Here is a 9,854-nt window from a genome sequence, read left to right on the forward strand (position 1 = left end):
CCAACTATTAAACAACAGCCACACAGCTTGCTACTCCACTCCTAATATCCTCACACAAGGGATATTAGCGTTCACCATGAGAATAGGTTTTTCTCAGGTTCACCTAAAACCCTCACAATTGTGTCTTTCAAATGGGCTTATATAATTCAAAAACCCCACACTTTGAGTTTTCTGGCTCTCCTCAGATAACTAACACTTAAAGATTTTTCTGGCTTAATCTGAAAGAAACCAAAAGAATAGAAGATTTACACAATGTAAAATACCTAGATTTCTCCTTTTGTAGTAGCCCGAAAAAACTAAATTAGAGTAGAAGTTTAAATAGAGAAGTTCAATGTCCAATACTCACTTTAAAATGGTTCTAGGTTCTAATTGATTTTAAATTAAATCAAGTTGGGCTAGCTCTATTTGATTTTGATTCCAAGAGGTGGAATATCACAATTCCTCTTTCAAATCAGATTGGAATGCGGAATCAAAATCAAATATAAAAAGCCAACAAAAGAGAATATTAAATATGCACAATGTAGCTTAAGAAGATTACAAACTTATCTCTCAGAGTGATGCCTTGATTTTACTTGAATTGGATATCAAACTCTGAAAATCGTGCTCTATTTATAGTTGTAGAAAATACATCTTTGACTAGTCCTGTGGACACTACAATTGGTCGTAGGACCAACATCATTTTTAAATTTTGAGCGCAATTGGATAAAACAGTTCCACGACTGGTCGTAGGCACTTCACGACCGGTCGTGAGTCCTCCACGACTGGTCGTGACTTGCCCACGACTGGTCGTGAGACACTAGAATTCTTTGTTGGAGTTTAAGTCGTAGCTACAGGACTGGTTGTGAACGAGTTGGCACTGTTCACACGAACAGTCTAGCAGACTCTTGGACTGATCGTAGCTCAACTAAAAAATTTTGAAAATTTGCAACAACTGAGGACTAATTTTGGAATTTCTTGGACTAGTCGAGCCAGTTCTAGGACTAGTCGAACAGAGTCCAGGACTAGTCTAAGAATAGACCAAACACTTATAAAATGATTCAATTTGAATTACGTATATAGAATGACCTACCCTAAGGTCAATCTAAGGTCATTCATACCTTAAATGTGAAGTATGGACATTGAACCTTGATTTCTTCAGATAATGGATGATCTTTGAAGTTTATGAGACTTGAGATCTCGACACATGATGAAGCTTGAACTTGAGATCTTTGAAACCTTGAACTTGTAGTTCTTGAGTTCTATTTCACCTTGAGTCTTGAACAAGATCTCGTAGCTTTAAAACTCTGAAGCTTTAGAGAAGAGAACAATGCACTTGATCTTGCAGTTCTTAAAGTAGATAATTGTACTTAACTTGAAGCATTGTCCTTGTACGTTTGATGCATTGCCTTGAATAGATATATCAATGTGCTACACAAGACACCGATTGTGGTTTTGGCACTACAAAATTTGACAATCAAGGTAACAAATAACCATTGCACTTATAATCTCCCCCTTTGTCAAATTTGTGACAAAACACACTCCATTTAGAATAAGAGTAAGAGTAGCATCACATGCACAATAAAGAACCATGCACTTATAAAAGAAAACTAGTTACAGCCAGGTTAAAGAATCATGCACCAGTTATCATCAACTAGCACACATAATCGTGAAGTAGGCAAAACTCCTCCTTACTTACTCCCCCTGAATAGCACACATAAATTTTATGCTACTACCCCACATCCATATCCATAAGAAATCAATCTAAAGAAATATTCTCCCCCTTTTTGTCCCAAAATGACAAAGGAAGTAAAGAAGAAATGGAAGAAGAAGACTTAACACGAGAGTAATAAAGGAATTAATTAGGCAAGATATGAAAGATAAATAAGCAAATTTAAAGTTCACATATCATTAACTAGCATATACCAAAGTCAACCAAAGTAAGTCTCACAAACTGAAAGAAAGCAAAGTAGTATAAGAGTTATTACAGACCATAGGAAAAAAACACCTAATCAGATCCTGAAGAAGGAGTAGGTATGGTATGATCAAGTTGATGAAGGCCCTTGTTTAAGCGTCTAAGATACTTGCGCATATATTTAAATTGTAAATCATGGGCAACATTCATGTTCTCTACCTTGTCCTCAAGTGCACGAAGACGAGCATCAAAATCGGATGGCTCATAGTCAGGATCATTTGCAGAGTCTAATTCAATTTCATCAAAAATGTCATCCATATTGATATCATCAGGAGGAAGATCGCCACCTTCGTCTACATTCCCTTCTTCAGCTCTACCACCACCCATATCCACTTGGCCATGAGCCAGTTCCAATTTCATCTTGTTTATATTTGAATTGTTGAAAATAAGGTGATGAATAGGAGCCTCTCCAATAGGCAATCAACAAGCATGTGAGTAGCTAACATAGTCATAAGATAGGTAAATGGAATATCACTGTGTCTAGGATGGAGATGAAATTGAATGATAAAATGAGAAATCAAAGATGAAGACAAACTTGAGTACCAGAGACGATGGAATGCAAAATCTGAACCATAAAGGAAGTCAGTTCTATTTTGTTACTAGAACGTGGATATAGATTTGAAATAAATATTCGATGAAGAACCCTGTATCTGGGTAACAAGTACTTGAAAGCAAACGCATTTCCTTTATGAGTTCATTGCGCATCTATGTTACATAATGCTCGAGTTAATACACGTTTTTCTGATTCAGAGGGTTTCTTAACTAGAGTACGAATAGGAATACCCTCGTTATTAACAGGTATGTCCATTAAGCCTCAAAATCAAATGTAGATCAACATCAAAAGGGCCTTCTCTAGTAGCAATTTTAAAAGTTAAATTCTCAGTCAAAAAATTAGAAATACATGCAAACATAGCCTATGCAATAGACTGGTATGCTGACCCACCCCAATGTAGGATGTTATCCCAACCTACAGATTGGAGAAGAGGAAGGAGACCAAAAGGAGCAATGTGTTCAATATTCACAGGTCGGTTAACAATAACCTTATGCAAATAAATCCCGCACAAAAGAGGGATCATCTTTGGGTGACCGAAAATGGCGCTTTGTTAAAGAAGTCAATCTAGATGAGGAAGCACCATAGGAAGTTTTCTTTTTTCCCTCTAGCATCCATTTGTAACAAGAAAATCAAAGAAGCAAGAAGTTGCAAAAGATGTGGAATGGGTTTTCGCAAAAATAGATTTGGGTGAAGAAAACTCCAAATTCTTCAAGGAAACTTGAAATCAAGCACTTCAAGGAAGAAATTGAAGAGATTAGAGCTTGAATCTACAAGAATAACTGAAATAATGCACTAACCTTGATGAATCAAACAGTTGGGTGCGACTAGTCATGCTACGGCCCGTTGGAGAAGAAAGAGGAAATGAGGAAGAAAGGGTTTTTTCCCCAAATTAAAAAGGTCCAGCGCACTACACAACTGGTCGTGGGTTGTCCTCGACTGGTCGTACCACGACTGGTTGAGTACGTCGTCGACTGGTCATGCAAAGATAAAAACATGCATTCATCATATAATTTGAAATTTAAAATTATAATTTAATAAATATAGAAACTATAATACAGAAATGCATGAATAATCAATTTAAATTGCACATACTAAGATCAAATTTCAATTTATTAAACCTGCTTTTGTTGAGCGGTTTAATGAAAATGTCAGCAAGCTGAGTCTCGGTTGGAATGTAATCCAAAGAAATTATTTTTTCTTCCACTAATTTTCGAATGTAATGATATCTAATGTTAATGTGCTTTGTTCGTGAATACTGGATTGGATTTTTAGCTATATTTATCACACTGGAATCATCACAATATAAAACTATTGAATCTTATACAATTCCGTAATCGCTTAACTTTCTATTCATCCATACAAGCAGAGAACATACATTTTCAGCTGTAATATATTCAGCCTCAGCAGTTGAGAGCGATACAGAACTTTGCTTCTTGCTAAACTAAGAAACTAAACAATTTCTGATATAGAAACAACCACCACTGGTTGATTTCCTATCATTGATATTTCTAGCCCAACCAGCATCAGTGTACCCTGCCAACTGAACACTAGTATCATATGGATACCAGGGAGCCAAATTAGCTGAACTTGCGACATATCACATAATTCGTTTAACAGCAGTTAGATGAGACTCTTTAGGGTCAGATTGATATCTAGCGCAAATACCAACACTAAAAGAAATATCAGGTCTACTTGTAGTTAAATAAAGTAAACTGCTAGTCATACTACGATATAATTTAATATCCACATTTTTACCTGTAGAGTCTTTTGAGAGTCTTAAATTTGTACTCATAGGAGTATCAAAGTTTTTCCCATTCTCAAATCTAAACTTTTTAATTAAGTTCAGAGCATATTTGGTTTGAGAAATAAAAATACCATCAGGTTATTGTTTTACTTGCAATCCTAGGAAATAATTCAATTCCCCAACCATGCTCATTTTGAACTTAGATTTCATTAAATCTGCAAACTCAGCAGTCATGTTAGTATAGGTAGATCCATAAATAATATCATCAACATAGATCTGCACTATTAAGATATGATCGTTATGTTTCTTAACAAAAAGATTCTTATCAACACTTCCCATTAGAAAATTATGACTTAGTAGAAACTTAGTCAATTTTTCGTACCATGCCCTGAGAGCTTGTTTCAAACCGTAGAGAGTCTTTTTTAAGCGATAGACATGATCAATATTCTTTGGGTCTTTAAAACCCATTGGTTGTTTAACATAAACTTCTTCATGCAGATTTGATAAATTTTAAAATTTTTAAAGCAAACAATGGATAAAAATAATCTGATTGATTTAAGACAAGCTACTGGGGCAAAGGTATCATCATAATCGATGCCTTCAATTTGAGTGTACCCTTGTACAACCAATCTAGCCTTGTTTCGAATTATATTACTAAGTTCATCAGACTTATTTTTGAAAATCCACTTAGTTTCGATAATATGTTTATCTTTAGGTCTAGGTACTAGGTACCAAACATCATTTCTCACAAATTGGTTAAGCTCTTCTTGCATAGCAACTATCTAGTTTTTGTCAGTAAGACCTTCTTTTATTTTAGCCGGTTCTATCTGGGATATAAAGTACATATAATTACATATATCTTTTAGTTGTCTATGAGTGCGCACATTAGTGAGAGGGTTTCCAAGAATTTGGTGGTTGGATGATTATTAATAGTCCTTAGTTCAGAGTTAGTTTTATTCGATGAAGTATCTAGTTTGTCAATTAAAAGAACTTCATCATTATCAAAACTTGAGGCAGGTGTATTTAAGTGATCGTCAATGACCACATTAATGGACTCTTGAATAACACCGGTCATCTTATTCAGTACTTGATATGCTCGACTGTTCAAAGAATATGCTAAAAAGATCTCTTTACACTACAAGAAAAATGGACAAAGGTTACAGACAAAACTCATAGCTAAAGGCATTTTGCTACGGATTTGATTCGTAGCACGTTCGTAGCTATTGGTGGTGTAGCTAAAGGTCTAAAAACCAATAGCTACGGATTCAATCCATAGCAATAGAGATCAATCACAATGGACAAAAGTCGTAGCTATAATTTCTGTAGCGAAATGTAGCTACGCCTACAGATTGAATCCATAGCAATAGATATCAATAGCTACAGATAAAATCCATAGCTATAATATCTATAGCGAAACATACCTACGGCTACAGATCACATTCATAGAAATAGATATCACTACCTACAGAAAAAAGCAGTAGCTATAATTTCTGTAGCAAAATGTACCTACAGCTACGGATAATATTTGTAGCTAAAAGTGGAATGAAATCCGTAGCAATCTATTGTAGTTATCAATAGCTACGATTTTGATACTTGCTACAGCTAAACTCCGAAGCTTTAAAAAAAAAAAATTATAATAATGGTGCTTGTTTCCATTACAAGAACCTGTTGTGATTGATAACTCATCTAAGCTGAAGTGCATAAAATGCAATCAGGAAAAAAAATGAATATTAAATAAAATTTATATTACTTCACCAAAAAAAATATAATATTTACAACAATAAATTGAAAATGGTCTTGAATAAATTTAGAAAAAAAAAGAAGATCTATTCCTAGCACAAGTGGCTTTAAAAGGCTGAAGTGCTTGTAGGCCTAAATTTAGGCACAATTAATTAAAATCCTGCACGTAAGGGGAAAAAAAGGTCAAAAAATAACATTCCACAAAGATAGAATAAATGAATTAAAAAATAAGTCATTAATTACCAGGTTGAAACATGCAATTTAATATGAATATACTTGAATGGAAGTCTCAAATGTTTCATCTTTAAGTACTAAGAAAGATTGCGTACACTAGTCTAATGAAGAAGACAATTAATATTAGATCATAATGGAGAGAGTAGAAAAGATTAAGAATATCGTATATAGAGCAAAGTCTCAAAAATCAGAAATCTAGAGCACCTTTGTTGGGTTTACATGTACAGATCCTCTTAAATTAGCGGAATGCACATGAAGATGGAGATCAGTCTCAATATCGAAGAAAAGAGTAATTGGGGCTTGGATAGCTCGATTGACTCATCTATTATGAGAAAATCAATGAACAAGTTCAAAAGTTAATGCTCAAAAAGCAACAAGATGGTGAAATGATCTACTATAAGTGTGGACACGACCATGCCTATTCAATGACCAGTTTAGTTGCAAGAATCTTTTAGAATTGGTAAACTTCTGAATCATATGACTCAAGAATCATCAATCGATTGTGTTTTCAACATTAATCAGGATTCTCTCAGCTTACCTCTCAAGAAAAAGAAAGAAACAAATGAAGAAAGGAGCATGTAGAATTTTCCTTTATAGTCAAAAGACCAACTCACCCGAAGCTTTGAAGCATTATACATTAGTATGGTGAAAAACATGCTTACAGGTCTAGCTTCCTTTGTGATGTTTCCTGATACAAAAATTTTCAAAGAATTAGGACAATGTTTACACTGAATAGAAAATAAATAAGAGTGTCATGAAAGCTTGCGACTCATACATTTTCTTGCATGGTCATAGGTTGGAATCTCAGTCATACCAAGTGCTTCTTGTGAGAATGTGAGTTTTACATGTAAAGTTTGTTCAGATCCACCAAAAACTCTACTCCAGTTGAAATATGATAATCTTGGCCATAGAAAATGACCTTAATAATTACAAATCGAACAAAATTGATGTAGAAAACTATGGATAATTCAAATTTAAGTTAGCACAATCAAATGAAATAACCACAAGAAATACATCCTAGTTTCTTGATGACCATTGAGCTCCCTGATGTTAGTTGGGAATGCATTGAACTCTTCATGTGAGAGTCAGGTCCTAAATTGTACAAACAATTGTGGCTTATTTAAAAAGAACGAACATCAAAAGAAAAAATGGACATCAGAGATGGGTGCTTTTATAGAAATAAATTCAAAGTGTGGAACATATTAAAAAAAAAAAAAAAAACACTTGTCTGAAAGTTTTGAGTCCATGTTAATCTTGAAACAAGGCATTTTTTCTAAAACTAGAGATCCTAATCCCCCAGTTAGATGCTTCTAGATGCTGTTCCAAATACTCTGTCAAATCAAATGAAACCTGTTCAAAAGATGAAACACAACATTTAATCCAAGGCCCAAGATTATAGCTACATATATACTTACATTTGTAGGGAAATAAAACTCCTTGATTTTAATCAAGAAACCTGATAACAACAATTGAGCATAACTCACAGGGAACTAGCATAAAGCACTCAACGTCCGATGGTGTAGATTAGCTATAAACTTTAGAAGTCAAACCAAATTCGGACGAATACACAAGTGAAGAAAAGAAAATTTTCATAGACTATGGTTTGTCACTTCCTTTCACTTAACATGGAAGAAACTTTTGGATTAGTTATAAACTGTAAATTAATCAAATTTGCATGAATGTATAAGAGACAAAAACAGATAAAACTCCTTGATCTCTAATACATATGAACAAGACCGATAAAAAGTCTATTTAACAAACAAAATAAGAATGAAATGAAAGACATGTAACAAATCAACCACCTATAAACATGAACCACTTAACTCTTAACTGTTGCTTCCATAAGTCATCCAGGCAATAATACTCAGCTGATGAATCTAAGATACTCCAACATTTATCTATCCAACCATTAGTAGATTAGCAGTTACTCCCCTATATAGAGTAAAAACAGAAAATATCATATTCTCACCCTGCACAAAAAGAAAAGAAAAAAATCAGATTCTTGCCCTGCACAAAAAGATGAGACCTGGATATGTGAAGCCACAGGAAACTATGTAAAGAACAAAACAGTGAAATTCAAGTAAGCTAACATGTTCAAGGTCTGCAAGATCTGGAAATCTGCCTCACGAAAGCAGAAAAAAAGAAGAAGAGAAGCTAAAATATAGTGAGAATCAGTAAAAAAAATGCAGAGGAGCTAAAAGACCTTGGTTACAAGTTCCAAAACCCAATTTCAGGTTCAAGATGATGACACTGAACCATGCACTAAAAAAAATCTACATCTAAGAGATGGTTGTCTATAAAGATGAATTGGATCCAGGGCTCTCACTTCTTGTCAAGGAACTGCCCCATACGAGCTTCCCATTGGCTGCATTTGTGCAGTTAAATAATGATGGAAATCTAGACAAAAAGAATATTCACTAGTATTAAAGAAAGCATTAAATGACCTTATTTTTGTCAAATAAATAATGTTGGCTATAGACTCTGAAGTTGTTGCCATTAGATATACTCTAACAGTCACGACCATTCTCATAGTCATCCCGTCATAAATTGCTAGAAAACCATGACATATCAATTTCATCTATAGGCACCTCATCCATAACTTCAGCTGACAGCAATACTATGATTAGAAGATCATTGGATTGCAGAAACGAGGATCTCATGTCAAATGGACTGAATAGAAAGGTTCTAGAGTAAATATAACCAACCTGCCTGCTTGACAACACTCTCAAGCCTAACTATGTGTGCCTGCAATATGGATGAAATCTACATTTAAACAACGAAAAAGTCCAAGCAATGTGAGAGAGGCAGAACACAAACCTCTTATTTAGGCCCAACAATTTGAAACTCTCCATCCATCAATAAGTTTTTATTGGCAACATTTATTTCATCCACAGATGGGCCAGGCAGAACTATAGGCTCATGTTATTTTTGATCCTTCTTGGAAGGATCAAAATTTGAAGTCATATTGACCATCACTGAGATCCTTGGAATTGGATGGTTTTGGTAGAACAATTCCCGTAACCCTGTTATAGTAGAGAGCATCAGGCATTGATTAATTACGAAAGAAATACAAATATTGGGTCATGAAAACAACTCTTGCAACAAAATGTGAGGTAAGACGAGCAAAATTTCAAGACAACCATAAGTTCTTAGAGGTATCCATGTTAAACATACCAAGGTCATTATCAAATATAAAGTAAATGAAAATCTAAGTAATTAGGCTTTGGGGAAGATTTAGGGATGCAATACCATTTTCCTTGGAAGGCCATTCATTACAAATCAGGGTTAGATGGCAGGCTTCTGGGTTCTCCATGCTTGGAATTCACTTTAGTTAACTTTGATCCTATCAAAGCCATATTGTAACTCTTGTTCCCCCCCGGCTTTCTTGCACTCTCCAAAATTTTAAATACAGTACTATCATCTCATTTATGAAGAAGTATCAATATCTAACATATCATGGATATAAAGCATAAACTCATGAAAATCATATAAGACCATATGCGGAAAATGGCATTAGATTATAAACCCATTACCAAACCCATGATTTAAATCAGACCCATCAATCAAATTCCATAAAAAATCAAACAACCTCTTGAAAAAGAAGACAACCACATTGGAATATTGAAAACCCA

At 34.4% G+C, this 9,854-nt stretch overlaps 1 long non-coding RNA gene across 1 annotated transcript; it reads right to left on the reverse strand.

Moving 5' to 3' along the window:
* Positions 1–6,112: 6,112 nt before the first annotated feature.
* LOC131252097 (uncharacterized) lies at positions 6,113–7,618 on the reverse strand. Its single transcript, XR_009174178.1, has 3 exons — positions 7,237–7,618; positions 7,037–7,122; positions 6,113–6,910 (listed from the first exon to the last, which is right to left on the reverse strand). It is a non-coding gene; the product is annotated as an uncharacterized LOC131252097 (long non-coding RNA).
* Positions 7,619–9,854: the final 2,236 nt, after the last annotated feature.

The sequence above is a fragment of the Magnolia sinica genome, chromosome 7 (assembly GCF_029962835.1).
Source record: "Magnolia sinica isolate HGM2019 chromosome 7, MsV1, whole genome shotgun sequence".
Taxonomy (NCBI): domain Eukaryota; kingdom Viridiplantae; phylum Streptophyta; class Magnoliopsida; order Magnoliales; family Magnoliaceae; genus Magnolia; species Magnolia sinica.